The sequence below is a fragment of the Lagopus leucura genome, unplaced genomic scaffold (genome assembly GCF_019238085.1).
Source record: "Lagopus leucura isolate 7727_CA_CO unplaced genomic scaffold, USGS_WTPT01 Super-Scaffold_100017, whole genome shotgun sequence".
NCBI classification, from domain to species: domain Eukaryota; kingdom Metazoa; phylum Chordata; class Aves; order Galliformes; family Phasianidae; genus Lagopus; species Lagopus leucura.
Window position 1 is genome coordinate 7,475,255 of NW_024962271.1, and position 22,162 is coordinate 7,497,416.

General features: G+C 39.1%; 1 long non-coding RNA gene across 8 annotated transcripts in view; it reads right to left on the minus strand.

Moving 5' to 3' along the window:
- LOC122183194 overlaps positions 1–22,162 on the minus strand; it is a 154,247-nt gene that overhangs the window by 108,476 nt on the left and 23,609 nt on the right. Inside the window, exon 1 of one of the 8 annotated variants that reach the window (XR_006180155.1) lies at positions 5,718–5,758. The exons of the other annotated variants lie outside the window; for them this stretch is intronic. This is a non-coding gene — a long non-coding RNA (uncharacterized LOC122183194). Of the gene's footprint in view, positions 1–5,717; positions 5,759–22,162 lie in introns of those variants that run through there. 8 annotated transcript variants of the gene reach the window in all.

Genomic DNA, 22,162 nt, shown 5'->3' on the forward strand with positions numbered 1-22,162 from the left:
AATGGCTTTCATATCTGTTTTTTAGAAGGGACTATTCCAGTTCCATCTTTCAGCCTCTGTAGATTGTCAGGAATTGCTGAGATTGTACTCAATGACAGTATCCAAATAGGTGTACACTTATATTGCTACATTAAAATATTTGTTTTAAAAAATTATACTCACACTAGGAAAACTTGTCAAAAATTACCAAAATCATCCATTAATTTTGGAAATTCTAATATAGTATTTACTTTAATTAAAGTTACAGAATAAATTACATACAATTAAACATTTAAAAACCAATCAACCATTTTAGTTTCTCAATTTTTCTACTGCTTTATTTCTGAGCCCTCTTATTCCCATCTGGTGCTGTAACGATACCAGGAAAAAAAGTAAGAGATGAAAAAGATGGAAAGTTTCATACTTTAAATGACTGGGTTTTGTTTTAACAAGTCCTAATTTTTAACCTATTTCAACTAATTCAAAACTATCTTTTCTTTAAGAAAATTTCAGGCTTATCTTCTAATTAGCATCCCTGCAGAAACCAGTATATGCAATGAGATGCAAGTCAAACACACTGCAGGCTGCCTTTCTCACCGCCCAAAAGCACTGTGGAACGGTCAGAGGCCTATCCAGTGACTCAGGAATCTACACTGTGTCATTAATCCAAAACTCTATTTATGGGATCTGTGTAAAACAGCAGCCATTACTATGAGCTCATGCTCTGGCAGCTATGGAAGAGCAGGAAAGCACCTCCATGACTTAACTCCAACTTAAATTAGGGCACATAACACGGAGAGTGATGAAGAGAGCCCCTGTTCAACAAGAGAAGGAAACTCAGGAAATCCAGCAGGTTCTCAGTCCTGCTTGCAGTCAATCAAGAGTTAACAAGATTTTTGATATTAACTAAGACAAATCACAGTGTGTGTGATGGCATTTGCAGCCAGGCTGTACACATGGAATACTTAGCGCTAAATTCATTTTACGGAAAAGCTTATGTATCATCTCAGATTCTTTAGGTAGGTAAAATGTCTATGAATTTTTTTCCACATCTATATTATTATGAAATCTGACAATGAAAATATCTGAAGTTCCTCTTTTATGTGAGGTATATCTTGTACAAAAAGTGCTGCCTTTGTTAGATCTTGAATTCTCTTTTTGTGACCTGCTGCCTTGTAACCTAAGGCCAAAGGTTGGCCAGTAGTTGCGTTTTTGAAGGACTTGAGGGCTGACTTACAGAGGCCGTAACATCCCTCTGTTTGTTCACACTGACAGTGTTCAATTTACCTAACTTAATAGGTAATTTTTGTTAAACTTTTGCATCCTGCACAGAGTGATTCTCTGACCCATGAGAGGTATCAGTGCCAGTGTGTTGATATGCCCTTTCAGAATCTGTGGTGCATCAAAATTCTTAATTTTTTTTTTTCTGCACAAGCATCCTTAAGTAACACAACTGTATTTGTATAAAGGATATTGCAGGAAGGGAAGCTCAAACTGAAACCTAAGATGAAATTTGAAGAGATAATTATAGCTAAAGACTTGATGTTTGATTACTGGACTTTACACCTGGGAGTGTACTATTGCACACATTAATATAATCTTGGCAGTGTGAGTGCACAAAAGAAAAAACAATCGTTCTGCACAGATGTGAATCAGCAGAATAGTGTTTTCTCAACTGGGAAGTGGTTTAAACTTCCTCTTTCATCTCCTATTGTTTTTAGAAAATTGTCTTGTGATTATTCTTCAGCTACACAAACTAAACCACTCCCTGGATAGGCCCAGGGTATGCTTTGATTTCATTAACAATCTGAAACAAAAACCAAAGTTCCTAGCAATAGAATTAGATGCATACCAGAAGACATGACACCATCTCCTTGGCACCAGGGTTTTTGGTGATGGTGGTTTTTTTCCCCATCTCAAATAATGCTGAACTTTCATTAGAGGTAGGTAGCCAAGAAACAATCTCCTGGCTTAAAAAGAGAGATGCTGCCCCCCATTCTTCCCTTGGCAGCACACACTTAGGATGAGATGGAGCTAAGACACCCTCTGCTACTCCTCTCACAAACGCCATTGTAGCAAACAGAAAATTATCATATCTACAAGCTAAAGTCTCTGTGCATTTCTGGGCCTCAGCGTGCCTCATATCTATACAGCCTGAAAGCTACAGGGATCTGAGCGTAACAAAGATGCTTCTACGAAGAGTCCCCACCACCCTCACGTATCCTTTGCATAAACTGCAACTCCTGCCCTCAGCACCATACACAATACTGCCTGTCTTTGAACTGCAGCAAGGCCAGCGATGCACCGACTGAATTGCCCAAACCCTCCACACTCTTTCACTATCAGTTGGAACTGACAGAGAGAAGGAAAAAAAGAGGAAGAAAACTCATCTTGTCTCCTGCCAGTACTGCCTTAGCCTGAAAGTTGTTTCTCTTCACTGGCTTGAGAGGAATTGCTACATTTTCGCTTTCCTTCAGCTGTAGAATTAGAGAAAGATTTAACAAATGAAAAATGAGCACCTAGCTGGTATCTGTGTATTTACTGTGCCTGACGGCTCTGTCCATGCCTCAAACTCTCCTCATTATAGTCAAGGGATCAAAGCAGGATACTAGAAACATCCCAGGAGTAAGTCTATGAGTGTTAACCAGACTAAGCTTCTCTTATTTGAGTTTATCAAAATATGAAAGTTGCTCAATTAGTGCTTTCAGTTTACATGTATCAGAATTCATGGGCACCTGAGATTTGATGTAAAGAGAGAGAGACTGCAGTCCATGACAACTCTGTCCATGATAACTCTGCAGGAACACTTAAGGAGAAAATAGTAGAAGCCACAAAAAGTTGGAGATGGGAGGAGATCTGCAAAATCACATCCTTATCTGCCTGCATTTTCTCTCTTCACTCAACATCTGCTTCTGGTCATCAGCAGTGACAAGCATGGGGAAGAGGAAGCTTTGGTCTGACACAGAATGGCTTCTGTCACTGCTCTGTTCACGAGGGACATCAACACATGTGGTTACTGATCTACTCCTGCTCTACTTCAAGAAGGAAGTGAGAGATGCTGAGGATGTGAACAAAGCAGACTTTCTTTCCCTGCAGATTTCCCATGAACATTGGCCCTGCACAACACAATATTATCAATGCTCCTACCCAGATCTCCTCATCTCTGACAGGAGATTTCTGCACTTGCTACAGGACTGAGAGAAGGGCTCCAGGGCTTCTGGAGACAGCATCAACAGAAGGAAAGGGTCTGAGGCAGAATCTTCAAGGACCATAGGAATCACTAAAAATTATACAAATTACTTACGTATTTTTTGCTCGTATTGAATTTAAAACTATTAACTGGTCACAAATCTTAGAGATTTACAGCTTTTAAACTAAAAAAAAGTTTGAATTTTAAACTAGAAAAGTTTCACTTAATCAGAAAAACACTTGAGTAAAGTAAGGGAGAATTGATTTCATGGCTATTATCATCAGAGTAGTCAGCTGCATAGCATTCACATTTCATTGCAGAAGCAAGCAGATAAACAATCTCCTTCCATTGTTTGTAGTAATCATAGACTGCTAAATAATTTCATGTCATTATTTCAGTTGTGCAACAAATAAGGGAAACACCAAATGAAGTCCAAGGCTCTTTTTGTGGTTTCATACTTGTATTTAAAATCTGACCTTTCTTTTTTTTTAATCCTGTTTAAATCAGACCTATGATTTGCGCATTGTATACCTGAAAAATCTCAGAAGGACAGGCATACTGTTGCCAGAACAAAAGTATAGCCCAAACCCATTTTACCCCAGAAGTTGCATTTATTTATATAAGAGTTTTAATATTCCAGTCCTCTGAATGCCACATAGGAGCGGATCCATCTAAAATGCATCATATCTAATGCCATTCTGATAATTAATAGAATTTAAACTTTCAAATAAGTATAACTAAATACGTTTGGAAACTCAAAGAGATAACACCACCAAAAAAAAGTAAGCTGCGTTATTCAGTAAAACTCTCACCTCATACCTGATAATTTCCTTTAAAATTGATTGACTTTTAGGACACCTATAAAGCTAAGAAAATCAATCAAGTTCATCTATCTATTATTCATGTTTGCATTCTGATAGCAAATGTCTTGAACTCTGTTCCAATATAAAAGAAAAAAACCCCTAATCTACCGGAGTTAAATAATGAAATAGATAGAACGACTCTAACAGAGAGAAGTTCTGTTTGTTCACCTTTAACATCTACAACATTTTCAAGGAGATTCTTCGCTTTCTTATTCCCCAAAAACTCATAATAGTTGTGAGCTTAAAACCGAGGCGGTTTATCCTTGTTCTCCAGACCTCAAATACAGACCCAGTTTTTAAAGAACGTTTTAAAGACAATTCAGGAAACAATTGGAATGTCTCACATGGTTTTTATGCCAACTTCGTATTGCCAAATGGCATTAGGTAACTCACTGCTCAAGAGTACGGCACCTGAAAACCACGAGATGCAGGCCGCTGTGACTTGCATGTTCCCAGAGTGTGCAGAAGACAAGCATGGAGAATAATTATATCTTTTAAAACAATTTTCAGTACATCCTTAATTCACTGAAATGTAATAAGATGCTCTGGGTACACTAGCACGACTTGGGATAAGACAAGGGCTGCAACAGCTTGGCACCAAAGCTTGATAGCAGTTTAATTGCTTGAGCTAAATCTAAGATGTCTTTGCCTCTGTACAGCTGAGTGTATTCACATCTGTTGCTTTAACAGCACAAGAATCATTTTTCACTATAATAGACTTCAAGCAGGTCTGGGCAATCTGAACATCCTGTGTTGAAAGGAAAGATGACTGTGACACCATTTTCTTATTAGCATAACAAATTTTTTCTGCTGGTATTTCCCATAAACCGTGCTGGAGAAGACAACAGAGGGAACTAGATGTCAACTGCATCTTTCCCACATAGTCCACATCTAAAAACAACACTTATAATACTGATAATACTACCACTACATGGCCAACACAGAGCCAGCAGATTGGATGCTAGCTAAATGCAGAACAGGATAGTCATGACAAGAAAGTGCTTTTCTTAGGTGAATTACACTTCTTAGCAGAGCTAGTTGGCCTACTCAGAATGCTTCCCTATCTCTAAAGGAGTTTATTTGGAGATCTCAGGTGTTTTGGCCCAAACCTGAAGAACTTGCGTCCTAGTGACTTGAGTCAAAGGAAAGAGCAGAGTGGGAGGAATGAGTGGACAGAGAGCTCAAAAGAGCTCACATACAGTGAAGAAATTAGCCTGGAAAAGGGAATATAAAGAGGACAAAGGAGAGATGCTGTAGAAACAAGAACATCACAAAAGAGCATGGTCAGCGATAGAGTGGAGGAGGGCGCATTTACTGGAAAATGCTGCTTTAGTCATCCCGAAACTGTTCAGTGGTTCATCTGGAGAGAATTAGCATGGCCAGAGGGGGAGTAGATTCACAAAACTGCCTGAGGAAGTCGCGGTGTCAGCCCTCCAGAACCAAAAGTTCGGCTTTCAGCACGCTTATTCAGGTTGTGTGGGATCAGTTGTCTTCTCCGGCTGATGGCATTTGAACCAACATTTCTGGAAGCGCCTTGCCCTAGAGCACTCAGAAAGCTACACTGAGCAGGGAGGGAACGACGCAGCAGTCTCTCATGTTAACACTGTATGAAATGTCACTGTATGAAATACTTCTCTACAGCATTTGTGAAAGATGAGGGAGCAAGGAGAAAATTACTCCATTACCTGATTGTTGACAAGGTGGGATGAAGAGGTTGAAGTTGCTGAATAGTGGATATTTAAGATTTTCTGCAAAGTGGAACAACAACAAAAAGACAGAGTGAGAGCAAACAAGAGATTCCAGATCATATCCCAGTGAAGGCAGCTCTGTGCTCACATAGACAACTTTGCTTACAATCATCTTGAACAGAATAGGAATGAATAGCACTTGTAATTCAAAGCAACTGTTTTAAGTGGTGTGCAGTTGGATAAAAACAAACTTACAGAAAACCTGCTTGAGATGTTTGAAACAAAAGAAAAATTTCACCTTAGGTGTATCTAATCTGGTAAAAAAAAAATAAAATTGTAATTTAGTGATTTACAGGATCTTTATGTATATAAAAGATTTTTATTTATATATAATTCTAAACATACAGAATCTATATTATATAATTGTTATAATGGTATATATAATTACAGATAGATAGATACAATTGTTTAGCTTGGTGACCAAGCAAAATATTGATTTATTTCTCTGAAAAAGAGACAGAAACATGAACAATGGTCTTATGGCTGTCTTACACAGGAAGTTTCAGGAGAATTCAGGCATCAGCAGTGGGGAAGATGCAAAGAAGCCAAAATTGAAGGCAAGAAACTGAAAAAGGAAAAATAAGATACAAAGAGGAAGAGCTAACCCCACCCTATTTTTTCTGGCACTAAAGGCATCCAGAGTGCATGACATATGATTTCTTTCAATGTATTACAGGAGTAGGAGGACTCACTTGATCTCTACCACACCTTTTGCTTATCTAACATCTCCCACCTACATTTAAGATTCAGAATTATCAGAATTTAGATTTTCTCTCTTGGCTACTTTCCGTTGTCCCTCCCTCATTTCAGCGTGAACATGCTGGCATCAACAAGGCTTGCTTTGATCCTGAACCAGATCTGAAGGTATCTGCACAAGTCCTACTCAAGTTGTGAGCATACCCTAAGGTTAAGCAGGTTCTTCAGCTCTGCTTATTCCCTCACAGCTGTATAAAAATGCTGTTCTTTCTTACAAAATAAAACAAAACTAGTTAGGCAGAAACAAGAATGGATTTCATTCATTCACCTCATACTTAATTCATCCCCATTCAGCCTGATGGACACAAGCAGCCTAGGTAATTCGAGGGGACCAACATGATAGCGTGGATCTTGTTGTCTTTAATTCTATAGAGTTGCTGTGTATAAAAAAAACATAATAACCCTTCAAGACTTAAAGTCATTCATGATATAGACTACAGCAAGTATAAATTTAGCTCATGTGTTACTTTAAAACCATCTCTTGGCTTCCTTTATGCCACCAGTAGAAAACTGGGATTTTTCCAGTTGTTTATCCCTTATGTGTTTTAAGGTCCTCTCCTGAAGCACAGCATAGAGTGGTCTAAAAGCACTTCATTAGCATGTTTAGTAATAACCACACAGCTGAGGAGTGGTCTGAGCCCCTTGCAGTACACCATACCTCTGTTACTGCTGTGCTGACGCATGGGAAGCACAAATTTATGGAACACAAGAGTGCTGTTTTCTCATGGTAGATTAAATAAGTCCAAAGTCATTGTGATTCATGAACTTGTTTTCCTTATGCATGTCAATAGGATCGCCTATCCTATAATAACTGTGATCCCTGCGGTGCAAAGCATTATGCACAATTACTGCAAATCAACACAATCTTAATTATTAATCTTCTGTATTTGCATAGTTCTTTTCATCCAAAAACACTTTCAGAGTTTTGTACAAAGCATACCATAGAAATACTGCAAGTTCTGGAATCTGGAGCAATGCCTCCCTGTGTACCAGGGAGCACTCAGAAGTTTGCTGTACGAGCTGCTGGCCCCTCACACCAGAACGAACCCTGCTACAAATGGGAAGGACCACAGGGCTTTTGAAATTCTCATACAAGTAGACAGGAGCTCTGCTTTGATATACAGGAAACTGAAGCCTCTGGCATTTGACTTATTTGGAAGAAAATAAACTTTAAATATCTTATAAGTATTTTAATACAGAATGCTAGACGTCACAGTTCATGCTTCAATGCTGCTGAAGAACACAAACATTTTGGAATCAACCAAATCAGCTGCAGACATTTCCCAGTCTTAACCTTGTCACTTCTATGCTGCCCCTTTATGCTATGAAGAGCTTTATTTTCCTCTTCTTGCTTACTGTGCTGTTCCACCATCTTCTGCTCAAATCCTTCCGCACACAGCCTTGAGCAACACAACTCCAAGGAGGAAGTTACATTTAAAGACAGTAGCTAAAATACACATGGCTCACCATCTGATTATGCAGATCTCTCTCACTCATCCAGCTTATAGGATCTGTAGAACAAGAATAGTTCCTTCTTTGTTTTTGACTCTTATAGGCCAAGTAGCTTGTTACCTTCTAGCAAATTTATTGTTAAGCCTGTTAACAGCATCTCTACTTAGTAACATGTACTGATCAACTAAAACACAGCAACATCATGCAGCCTCTCCATTGTCACAGGCTCTTTGAAAGACTGCTGCAGTTACTACAAGAACAGAATAGTCTGGTTTACAGACCTCTGTCATAGCCAGAAAACAGGTCCTGCTCCAGCCAATGTTAGGATACGTTATATCGCACGTGGACACTATTGTGCCACTGCCATGAATCAGAGGTGTCACATAGCAATGCTGCTATTTACCTCTTTTCAGGGGTCAGCAGAAAAACTTCTGCCCAGACCAACTCCCACTTTCACACTACAGCCATGCCACGGCTGTATAATCAGACAATGGCAAAAACAAACATTTTCAGTGCTGTCTCCTCGCTGCTGTTTACATTTTAATGAACTACTCTAGTAATAACTTCCAGTTTCCTCCGTTTCCAGAAAGCCAGCACTCCATAAATATTGAGTTGTACTATTATCTGCTGATGTACCAGTTTTCTATAAACAGAGAAAATCCAGACTTATCACTGGGCCTAGCTGTCGAAAAAGGTTAGTGTAGCTAAATAACAAAACAAGAATGTTGTTTACTTGTTAATGTTCCACTAATGAAAAAAAGCTGTTATGGTTTTGATTAATCTAGACCATACCGAACAGTTCTGGCGTAGCTTTCCTTGAAGAGTGACTATTGATTTCCTCTTCATTCTACACTTTGATACAACATATCTGGAATCTGGCCCAGGTTTCATAACTGCTACTATCTCCACATTAGCAGCCTGTGCAAGATTAGAAATAGCTTTTGAAGATATATGCAATGGTGAGGCAATCCAAGAATTTTCTCCACTTCCACAGGTTGAGCTTTTACATCTGTCTGTGCAATAGCTTTTAAGGAATTAAAGGTGTTTTTAGGCATGATCAAACTCATCAATTGCAACTAATTAATTCTGCCATTATTTAATTTTCTAGCGCAATGTTGTTTTTTCTCTTCCTTTCTCTGCCTGCATTTATAAAACCTGGTGTAGACACAGTAATTACCAGATACTATGGGATGATGACTGCTTTATCAGCATGAGCTAGGGAGGGCCACACAGTCTCAGAAATGGTAAAGCCAAGGGAGTAATACCAATGGCCTCAAGTAAGTGCCAGTGAAAACCTTCTACTACTCCCCTCCACCTCATGTCTCATATCCAGTCTAATGATACTCCGTATAGGTCTGTATTCTGTACTCATTAGACTCTCATTCTATTTATATACACACAAGGCACAGGCATAGCTTGTCCAAAATATGTGGGTTAGGCAAGTATTTTTTCTCTATAACGAGCACCATATTTGAAAGTCCATAGTAATTTACAAACAAATAAAAAATGTCAAGAATATTTTTAAAATACTCAGTGTGATGTATTAATTACCTGCACATAGAATATCCCAATTTTGAAAGTACCCATAAGGATCAAAAAGTCCAACTCCTGACCACACAGGAGCACCCAAAAGTCAGACCAAATCCCTGAAATCACCATCCAGACGCTTCTTGAACTCTGGCAAGCTCAGTGCTATGACAACACATGTGAAACATCATCAGAATGTATTCTGGTCATTTCTAGGAACACATAGCACAATTAATGACATGGTATTCATGCCCCAAATAAGTCTTCTTTGAACACTGGAATAATCTTTTTTTCTTTGTTTCACTTCCTCAACAATCACAGAATAGCTACTTGAAAAAATTTAGGGTCTGAAAGTCATAAAAGGCTGGGTTAATAATGAAAACTGGGTTAATAACAACAAAAAAAAAAACCTGCAATAAATAATAAGTTTGTCACTTCTAAACAAATTAGATTAGGAGCTGGCCTATTATGAAGCAAGGACTCTACATCAAAATTAAAGGCAACTGTATTTTCAGAATAGATCACAAAAGACTTTTCTAGCAGCTAGGAAAACATCAATGTCATATTAAAAAAAAAATAAAAATCTAGTGTCTCCTGTTTGATATATCCTTTGAAAGAGCATCTCTGTGCAAAGAAGGCCACTACAATAAAGGGGCAAAGAGCAAGCCTTATGGAATGAATACTACAAGAGCTGGACTGGTTAGCAAAAGCCAAGAAGGGATGAGATCAAGATCATTGTTTATGAGCACAGCTGCAGAAATAAGCACTAAAGAAGAAAAACCCATTTAAACACGTAAACAGAGTTTGTACATTGACAAATTAATATAAGCTGGCCTGGAATAATGTCAGCTGATAATCAAAATAACATTTCTAATGATCTGAGAATCAGACTTTGGAAAAGCCTTCAAATCAGAGCAGGAAAAGAAAAAAAAATACTTGATTCGATGACTTTTAGTACATTTATAAAGGGAAGCATACATACTGGCGTCCTTGCAGAAAGGACTTGGTGATTCTATAAGTTTGTCAATCTTGACTACGCACTCATGACACAAAACAAAGGCCATGTTTATCAAAGGAAATAAATATTGGCAGAGGCCTACCAGGCATTAATTATATTTCTCAGTTCAATTAAGCTTTCCTTAGTGTGGGTGGGAATTGTTAACAAACCATCAGGCAGTGGATGCCTACCCTCAGTGGCAGGGGTTTGAAAGCCCAGACGAGGCAAAGTGAGCTGTAGCCCCTACAGTTGGTTGTTGGCATTGGTTAGGGACCAGAGCAGGCACCTCAACCCCTTTGACGATCAGCTGCAGTTTGCCTTGGACAACTAGCAAGAGACAGTGAGGCCCAGTAATGCAGTATTGCCTCCGCTAAAGACAAATACAGCTTGCTCCTCTACAATCCCACCAAACGAGTCAGACAGACAGACCAGCTGACCAGCTTACAGTCAACTGTGATGAAACTTACATTTGCAATGTTTTGACTCATAGAAAAATAGAAATTATTTGTATGGATTGAGTCAGAGTTTAAAAGCACCCATTTCATTGGTCACATTATTCTCACAAAAAGCTTCACATTCCAGCAATGCTTTCTTTTGATTAACTTTATCCTTAATAGGTTCTTTTTTTTTAAAAAAAAAAAAAAAAAAACTTCTTTATTTCGCCTCAAAGCCACAAAACTAAATGTATCTGGCTCCATGTTGTTCTGTCTAAATCACAGCCATCTATCAAACAGTTGTTCATGAGACAAAAGCATCTGGAGTCTTCCCTTTATTTCTCTGTAACGTTTAGGTTGGAAGGAAACAAAGAAACATTTACTTCCTGTTCTTGATTATGTACTAGTGGCATTTTTGCTTTTGCTGTGATTACATTTAAGAATCAAAATATATTCATTTCATACAGTACAAATTAATATTTCATTATGCCACAGCACTCAAGGAGCTAGAATTTGAGATTTGTGAAGAGAAGAGGAAGGGAAAGAAGGAGGGAGATGGGGGAAGGAACAACATGAAGTCAAAATAAGAGCAAATAAAGTAAGGTAAGGAGATTTCAGCAACATAAAAAGTCTCAGCTAGGAAAAGAACTGTTATTAAGGGATGTTGCAGATCACTATTAGGGAGGGGAGCAGAAAGACCTGGGTGCAATGAAGGTCTTCAGAGACCAGTTACAGAAGGGTTTGGTTAAAGGTTTTAGGTAGAGTCAATTATATCTTGGAGGAGGGACAATGACAGAATGGCCTTTTCAGCCCTATATTTTTATTTAATAATCCTAAGCAGCATGTATAAGCTTTCTATTCTGTTCTCCAGACCACAAAAAATAAGTAAAAGAGAAAGGGAAGCAAGTGTTCACACTCAGCTCCCAGTGACCCTGGACAAAACAAGTAGCAAGGTTTGCTTCACAACCCTGAAAACACAAAGCTACATTTCTGGATTTGGTTTCTGTCAAAGCTTGCTTGAGAAAAGCTATCAGCCTAATGGGAGCACAGACTGGGCTTTTCTGTCCGTGATCTAGTGTCCTGAAAAGCCAAAAACCCATGCTGAACTGAGCTACTGAGTGGTTTCCTATTGTGGAGAGCAAGGGTCACAGGAATGGGACATATTTCAATGGTCATGTTTCCTGTTTTTAGCAATGAGATCTAATCTCGTGCACAAAGTAGACTATTGCTCCCTTGATGTCCAGTTACACATACATGGAGTCATTTGGAAAAATAGAAAATCTGTTTCTTGCATTTTAACTAGATACTACAGTTACACAAGAATATTTCCTACATTATTGTTTCACACCAGTTTCATCGCTTCTGTGGACTCTCTTCTCCATACCCACAGTAGTTCAGCCCAGATTCTTGCTCCAGCCACTAGTATCTGGCACTTTTCCTATTTTAGCTCTGGTGCATACTCGTCAGGACACACAAATATGCCACAGCACTGAAAACCTGTGCATTATTCTCTACAGAAATTGTCACAACCACGAATCAGAGGCTTCACTTCTCAAAATCCAGTAGAACAGAAATCTGCAAAACAACAGCGGATATCACAGTAAAGTGATAGTTATAAAGAAAGCCAAGAAATGGCTGAATCAGTGTTGCTGACTCAACACTGGTGTATACCTGGGTAAATTTCTCCCCTCCTTAAGCAGCAGCCCACACAGGTTCTGCTGCTGCTGCCAGGACCCAACGCAGCAAAGGCCATCAGTGCAACCAGACCATTGGCATATGCACTGTACAGACACTCAGCTCAGCTTCTCAGTTTCCCACAGGCATAACCAAACACAAAGGAAGCAGAAATTTTAGATGGGCAAAACATATATCATGTATTTTTAATAGTGCAGGTGATTAGCCAAGTTGTTAGGAATGTGGTGCTGAAATCTTTACACCAAGGTTAGATGTTTTGGTGACTAGAAGATAACGGTTTCCTGCAGGTATCACTTGATGAAAGTCTACAGCCTTGGCTGCATGTGTCAAAGCATTCCATTCCAAACCAAAGAATGTGATTCATAAGGGCAGTAACACAGTAGATAGAGAATGGAACAAATAGGCCACAGGCAAGAGCAACAATTAATAAATAATGATCTGCAACACTCTCATACAGCACTTCACATGTTCAATGTGATAACTAATTAATCGCAGCAACAACTTTGTACTCTTTGCTGCCATTCATCACCTTTAAAAACATTAATACACAGGCTGTACTTTGAGGAAAAACATTACGGCATTGGTTCTGGTCAATGTTAAGTTGTTCTTCAATAGTACAGCTTGCTGACTTTCTCACTGAAATCCAAATGTGCAAATCTTCCTGGAAACAAATCTGAAAATATGTTTCTCCATTCAAACATAAGCTATTCCACTGTATTAGTGACAATATGGCACAATCCATCCATCCATGTTGCACTTCAGTGTAACCTCATATAACACAGCATGGTTGAAGTGTAAGACGAGATTAACTTTTCACAAGAAAATTGGATAACTGGTATTTTAGCATGAACATCTGGCACATTTTTAGCTAAATTGTTCCCTTAAAAAGCTATTTTTGTTGCTTTACGTTCACATACTATAAATGTTTCACTAACTTCAGATCAACAGCTGAGGCAGAAAGCTAATTTCTTCACTTTGGTGACCAGACTGGAGCTGCCTAACACAACTGGATGTCTGCCTATTTTTATAATTATTCAAATTCCTCCATTTAGCACTGTAAATTCACATGATATTTTGTATACATTCAACCAATTTCTAGTCATACTATGAATCTCTTGGCTTCAAAGGGAGCATGCGTATAAATGAGATGCAGAATTTATCCAACAACTCCCAAAAAACATCACAAAGGATTATTCTATACATTCTTAGAGTGCATTCCCATTGTACACACATCTCTGATTGAAGAGATACTGAAGCAAAAATGTTTGGGACTCCAGTGATCAGAGCTTGGAAATGTCACCAAAATCCTCACAGTTACACAGAGTAAGTAGAAGATGGTTAATAAGTGGAAAGCTAATATAAACCATCAGAATATCTCTTCCCATCTTTTTAGAAACCTCAGAATAGTACATGTAGACAACCTTAAATTGGAACTGTTAGAAAGCCCTATATATATACCACACTAATTAACCAAGAATGCCGTCTTACGACATTCAGGTTTTATATCAAAAATCCTTGCAAACATGTATTTTGCTAACAGATGTGCATATACAGTTGGAAGACACTGGAAGGAAATGCTAAAGAAAGGCAATACCAAACTAACGTAATCACTGAAATATTAAAATCATAGAAGGAGCTGTGTAATATTCTGCAATAAGCATTTATCATCTATTTTGAGAATCTCTTCCCATCTTCATGCCCTCAAAAAATACCAGCAGTGCAGGACAGAAACAGAACTAGCAATTCCTAACTTTTAAAGTGAAAAGAATTCAGAGCAGAGCCAGGCCTCACCTTAAATAATGGGTGGAGGAGGAGAAAAGAAATAAAAAAAATGAGAGAGGAGTGCAAGAATTACATTGAACAGGTGTCTGCATAATGACAACATGAATAGAACTAATAAGCTTAATTTCGGCTAGCTTTGAAGTCAGGTGCAGGCTATTAAGAGAAACTGTGGGTTGGCGTTCCTGGGAGCGTGTCTTCTAATAGTATTACACAAATAAGCAGCCATTTCTTCACAAATAAGCAGCCATTTCTTTACTATTTGGATGGTCATAACAAGCTCAGGCTGAGAGTTTTCTTTTATCAATAAAGTGATTAAAATCATTCAAATCACATTGTAAATCAATGCATTTTATATATGACTCTGTGTAGGTGTGCACACGAGTACCAATTGCTTCTAAATTATGCAAAGCATCTACCTCTGTTACATTTCCTCTAACTGGTTTGCAGCTTAACATATAGATGAAGTAAGCTGGAAAACAGATGAAAAACTTCTGCCCAGTGGCCAGTGTCATGTTTCAGTTCACCTAAAATATTCCACACGCACACTTTGTAGTGGCAGTAAAGAACTGGAAGGAGTTGGCCTGTTGTTTGGGTCATGAAGCAAGCAGCCTCCTGCTGCTCTGAGATCAAGATGCATTTCAACTTCTTATCTTTTCACCTGTTTAGGGACTCTATGAACAACTCCCTAGCTACTACTTGTCTTAAAGGAGAAAGATGGCACATCACAGTGACACAGAGAACCTTCTGACACTGTTGTCTTATGGGAGCTCACATGTGCTTTTTCATAGGGGAAGCTCAATCTTCTTTCCACTGAGATAAAAGGAACGCAAGAATGAAAGCAATTCATTAAACACCGATTGAGTGTGTTGATACAATATTTTCTTGAATTTTTAATGGTGCACAAACAGCTGCCTCCTGACTTCAGCAAAACTCTGCCTTCACAGAATCTAATAGCTTCTTCCATTACTAAGTCACTTAAGCATTAAAACTGTGCTCTTTAAAACCGAGTACATATGGCACAGCTTGACATAGTAGATGTCTCTGTAAAAAGCTTCTATTCTTCCCTATACCTTTAATTTCACTAGGAACGCTGAAACTTAAAGCACTGATTACATCAGTTTGTGACCCACTTTTTCTGGTTAGAGTTTTTTCTTCTAAACCCATAGTAGATACACATTGTCAAGGTCAGGGATATTAAAAGTGATTTGTTAGATGTAAAATACTGTTTATTATAGTCTAAAGAGCAAGCCAGCTTGAAATAATAAATTAGTGCCAGATGAAAAACTGCCAGAATTCTCTATTATACATGCCTTTCCCTGGAAGGGATCCCAGATTTTTTTTTTTTTTATAGGCTCTTTTAGTAAAGACTCCCTGACTTATGGAGTGTGAGCAAAAGCCATAGCTTATAAACAGGTCAGCGAGGAGCATTAAGGGCTCTGAAAACAACAGCAACAAACAAACTTTGTGTATAAACTGAGCTGTGTCTACAGCTTAAATGCTAGAGTACTGATGAACTGCAACAAATGGTAAGAAAAATTTAAGGAGTTCACCCATGTAATTGGAACGGGTCAGATACTTGTAGCATCGTCAGAAATCCGCAAGAGGGAAGAAACCTGAATTTCTCATCTTCCCCTCTACTGCTTATTGTTCTGCATTGTTTCATAAACAACATGCATCTAAAAATATATACAACTTCTCTGAATTATGCATTTCATCCTTCACATGAAATTAGCTGATTTTGGAGGAATATATCTTGACGCTGTAAAAGAGCAAAACACTACTGATAACAGCTGGAAAGCTGGACTTTACTCTGCTTCTTGTTCAAAGGTAGATATTGCCAGGTACATGGCAAATTGTTATCTGTTTGTTACTACTCTGCAATTGAAAATTATGTACTTAGAATTTATACACTTTTTTTTTTTTTTTTTAAACTGCAAGGCTAAAGAGAAATGAGTTCACGATTACTGAGTTCACCACTATATGCTGAGAAAGCAGGGTGGGACCATCGGTCACTGCAAGTCAGCGCTAACAGCAGGGGCATAAGGAAGTGCTTAAAGCCAAGCAGCTGGCTGTTGCTGGGAACCTGGAGGGAAAAAGGAATGACTAGAAGTTTTAATTGTACATGTTGCAAATATCATGTAGTTCCAGGTCTGTTGGACTGCTGCTTCCTCACAGATAAGCCAAGAAGTGCCATCAAAAGCAGTCTGCCAGCAATAAAGCAACAAAGAGGCCCCCACCAGAATGGTCAATGCTGAAAATAAAAGTCATTTTATAAATGTTTACATGATGTAAGTTTGGACCGTAGAGTCCAATAATTCTCACTGGCTCTTCTCTCTCACTTCCGTTCTTGGCAGCTAGATAACAAGTTCAGCCAAGCAACTTACTTAAAATGTACTGACATGAATCCCCATAGTGTAAATAACATATCTTACCTATGAAGGGTGATTATGTTCTCTTTATTCTTGAAAATAAAATCTTCCTAGGCTTTTCACGAAAATCAACTGTTTGCATTCCTTGCACAGTTTATAGTATAGTCTATAAACACAATACTGGATATAGCTGTTAATAACTAGACGTTTGAAATGGGCCCAAATCTGAAACATGGAGCTGACACCCCAGAGCACAGAGGAAGTTGGAATCTGAACATTGCATCTCCAGTCTGTCTCTGTGGGAAATGAATTCACAAAGCAATAATATCATCATAAACAGCACTTAACGTGTTAGGGCTGATCCTGCCAACCCGTACTCCTCCAGAACAAAAACTCTTGGCAGGTCTTATGCACTGCTGAAGTCTCACTGAAACTCTCTAAAAGGGCCTTATGTGAGATTTAAGAACAAACCCATTGCCAAAGGGTAACATTAACCCTTCTTGCCAGTTCCACTGACATCAGTCATCGTGCTGGTGTATGCAATGCATGGCATATAACAGTAGGTCGGGCCATACATTACCTCTGCAAAAACATCAGCCATATGATTTTTTGTCAACTTACATTTTGGGGTTTTATTGCTAGTGATTTGTAAATAAGAGCAGATAAATCTCATGAGTACAGGGATTCAGCATAGGTCACGTTTGAGTCACCTTCTGCAGCATCATAATCGCTGTTGTCTGCTCGCAGAATCAGAGCCTCTTTTCTGACACTTTTTGCAGCTGACAGTCCAGTTCAGTCCTGCTGTGTGTTGGTCAAGGACTGGCCTGGAGGGTATCGTACTAGCTGAGAAGGAAACCAGAGAAAGTAAGTGCTGTGTTATTGGAAGAGGTGCGGGCATGCTGAGCATGTTGGAACAGTACAGCTCTGCTAGCTGAGATCTGTCCCCTGTCCTCTCACTACTGGCACTGGCTATAGTTTCATTCTCCAGCTGGCTAGATGAGTTATCTTCCACAACAGACTAGTATTATCCTCCCAAATACCCACACTGAGACTTTCACAGCTGAGATTTTCTTTTTTTTCCCCCGTGACACATCCACAGACATTAAACTTCTGTCTGTATCTGAATGCATTTTCTGAAGATGAATTCCTGGAGCAATTCTTTACATTTCACTCTTCTACAATCTCCAATGAAAGCACTAGAAATGAAAGTACGTTCTGGGCAAAGATTCCAGGCAGTAAAGATCATCTTCTGTGCAAAATACAAGTACATGTATACAAATACTGCATATAGATAAGCCTACTTGTGTGGACAGGTACCGTAAGAGTACTTGCATAGACAGGTACACAAAGATGTATACAGTACATAATTTGCATAGTGTCACATAATGTTTGCATAAGAAATTCAGAGGTACATCAATTTATTTATTGCATGTCCTATTCAACTACTGAATTTTTGATGTGTTACTTCACTCTGATGTCAAATTGAACTGTCGGGGATTTACCATGAAAGAGGAAAATGTATTAATACCATGGAAATTGCATTAGCAACATTTAGTTACTGCCTTCCAATCTAGGAAGGCTGAAAAATCTGGGAAGAAAAAAAAAGCAAAAAAACTCACACTGACACACACTCTTTTCAGGTCTGAGGTATAGGATGCCAAGAAATAATATCTAATTGCAGCTGCTCAAGAAAATCTACATTCTTCACATTAGCACAAAGGCAAAAAAATCACCAATACAGGTTGGAATCAACAGAAACCACATGATATGCTTTTCAGGGGTTGTTATTCTCACTTTGGCCTTCAATTTCAGACTCAAAATATTTGTGCACTGTCTGAAGTAATGGAAAACCTTCACAGGTAAAGGAAGAACAAGCCAGTGCTTAAATGGCATGGGATATGTTAGCACCAGAGCTTCAGAACCTCCTTCTTGACACCAGCAGTCACAGGAATGACTTGAAAAAGCAGCTCTAAGGTGAAAATGCTAACTGTAAAGAGCCTGAGAAGCTCTTCCTGCCTTAGCAACATCAGTAAATCATCCCCACAGCAATGGAAAGGCTCCAGGAGTGCAAACACTAAAACTGCTGGGCTTAGAGATGTCCTAGGATGTCATGTATTCTCATCATCCGTGTTAGCCCTTCTGCTGTACAGCAGAATGAACGTCTCTCAAGATCCCAACCCAACCTCTCTTCAAGGGTTCTTTTTTATTTCAACTGCTCCCCCAAGTTGAACCCTGTAGAACCACCACTCTCTTCAGCTTTCACAGGAACAGAAGTGCCTGCTTTCCTTGTCATACTTTCTCTTCATCTGTGGCAGGTTACCAACCAGAAAGCCTCTAACTTGAACACAAGGGCAATGGGAGAGACACACGATCTCTGTTTGATTGCTCAGGAACAAGACACTCATGGCTGACCCCTATCCTATTGATACATTCCTGTCCGGGATTTGGAGAGCATATCACAGAACTCATAGCATTTGAAATGTATTTTGCAGCTTACCTTAAGGTAACTGGAGCATAAAAGATTTTAAAGCTAAACTGAAACTAAACAACAAAAATATATACACTTCCAAATGAATAGCACACATTAGCAAGGATAGCTACGATTCGGTGAAGAAAAAAAAAAGCAAAAAACCTACATATCATTGTAGTTAAATAAACAGAAGATGAGCTTACTAAAATGTATCTTCGTTTACACACACACGTATATAAGAGTAGAGCTGGAACCCTTTCCTAGCAGAACCATGGCAGTTGTCCATTAAAAGTGCTGCTGGAACACAACAATATAGCAGACTGGCTTGGAACTCATCCTCTGGCACAATGACTATTACACACGGATTTTGCTTCTACTACAAGATGAAATTCTCTGAAAAGCACCTTTTTAACTAGCTGCTGAACCATTACACCTTCCTTTATATCCCTTCAGCAAAAAAAAAAAAGAGGCAACTTGGGATAAATACATAAATACTAGCTGTACAATCATATTGTTCATTACTTTTAATAATGCTACCTCCACCTAATTGCAATAATGTTTTCGTTTGTTGCTGCTGTCTGACAACCCCTGGCAAATTTCAAAATTAGGTCCTCTTTTCTGCAGTGATTGAGGAACTAAAATACTACAGCACTGTAATATTGTTACAGCTTCATGGCACCTGAACTCTTACTACTCGTTCCCAAATAATTTCTCCTGAGCACAGAAGATATTTTGATGGACTTTCTGAGCTTATATCTGAAATGAGATGATACCACAATGTAAGATTTGCTTAGCATAGACACAGATATTTTCACCCAGTAACCTAAAATACTCCAAACCAGAGGCAAATTGTTTAGTTTTAGCAGAAGGTCACACAGCAAACATACACAGGATCTGCAGAAGAGTTGGTGCTGGAACCCAGGTCTCCACACGTTTCCTGTTCCATGACTTATTCACCGGGACTACATTCCTCCCATTCTCTGGGCATCTTTCCACCTTTTTAATTAACCTCCAGTAGCAACCATTAACTTGCCTGGAATTACTAAAGAAAGGGGAACTGAAGGTCATCTGTGTTTGAGGAGATGGGATGGAAGCCCACCAGCAATCTACTATCAGGCTCACTCCTGGCAGGGAATATTGCCGCGTGGTTCTTTCAAACCTTCTCTGGCAGCAGAAAAACACTGCAATGTAAAATACAGCCAGGAGTCATGAAGTCTAATGAAGAGCCAGAATGAATTCCTAGACGTTTTCCACCTCAGTCCCATTGATACGATGAAGTGATTCCCAACAAATACCACAGTCGTTCTGAGTGCCAGGGCATGAATCAGCACATTGGTCCTCTCTGACCAAAGATCCTCCAGTGGTTATCACACAGTTCTGCAAGGCCTTTGCTCTACTCAGATCTCCGGTTGCCAGCAAAATGAAACCTTCGTGTTTTATTTGTGTGATCTGTCATAGCACCTCATTCAGGGTAAAGCGATCTCATACTAACTTATTCTGCCCATTTCAGTTCTATGGAGGCTCAAATTAGTTCAGACACTACAAAAAAGATGTATTACAATTTATCCTTAAGCACCAGTGGAACAACATTTACATGCTGTCCAGTACAGCAATTGAACGTCTGCTTCCTTCAGGCTTGTGACAGCCACAGTTCAGTGACTGCACTGTCATCGTCTCTCATTTTTCACACATTTTATTTTGACATGAGACAACCCTACCAATATTCTGCTACTCAAGGTTTAGCAATAAGCCTTTTGAAAGTATAAGATATTTTATGTCTTAAGCATGTTTTAAGGCAATTGAACTAAATCAAAGCAGTGGATACAAGCATTCTGAATAACAGGCCTGTTTTATTTACAAAAATGCATAGGCATCCAAGGATTAGGATAAAAGATGCAGGCATTTTAAAATATAATTTAGGAAGAAGGTAGGTGTATTAGTACAAAACTGACAAAAAAGTACAAAATTAGTACAAAAGCCTGACAATCCAGATATGCCTTAACTTTGGAGGAATTCTCATGTTTTACTACATATTCTTGCTCCTTGAGCTCTGCTCAGCACCCATGCTAGCCTGGATCAGGGTGCAGAAATTCAGTGCTTGTCCACCAAAACCTCTTGACTTTCCAGATGGTCTTGGCTGTGCCTGAGAGCAATCAGAAATAAGGCCTCACTCTTTCAAAACACAGAGAGCAATGCACACTCTGTTGAAGCGTGCTCAAGTATAGAAAGTAATTCAGAGCTCATTAGACCAGAAGATGACAAGGAGAAACCAAAATGAACCTCTCCCCCTAGCCAGGTGCCCTGAGAGTTTGCCTGGGAACTGTTTGTAATTGGGACCCTGATTCCTGGTGAATTCCTCAGTCACTAGCTGACAGATTCAATCTCTCTCTTGCACTCATCCGCTCTCACAGTTTCATATTCCTTCTTACAGGCAGTAGTTCCCGTAAGCAGGGAAAAAGGAAGCTCTCCTGGGAGGAAGAAAATGCAAGCTGGACATCCTCCTGTCTGAGGAAGCTCTGAACATTGTCTTCCTAATAAAACTGGTGGGCAATTATACACAAAAGTGGGTAGAGTTGCTTTTTCAAAAAGGTTGATAACTAGTTGATTCTTTCAAAGAACAGAAGCCACTGCCCATCCACAGGAAAGTGGTTTGAGCTATGTATGAGTCCACAGCTCCTGATCACAGAGCCACCTGCCTGGTTACACATTCCCACTGAAGACCAACTGCCCTGCACAAGGAGCTAATGCAGGCTCAGCTCTCTCCAGAGGCCAAGTGCTGGAAGACTGCCCTGTAAGACATGGTGTGAAGACACTTGAAGACACTGGAAAGAACCAGAGACTATATGAACAAGTTATCTTCATGCTCTGCCTAGCCTAGGCTGGTTTGCCGCTGTCACAGG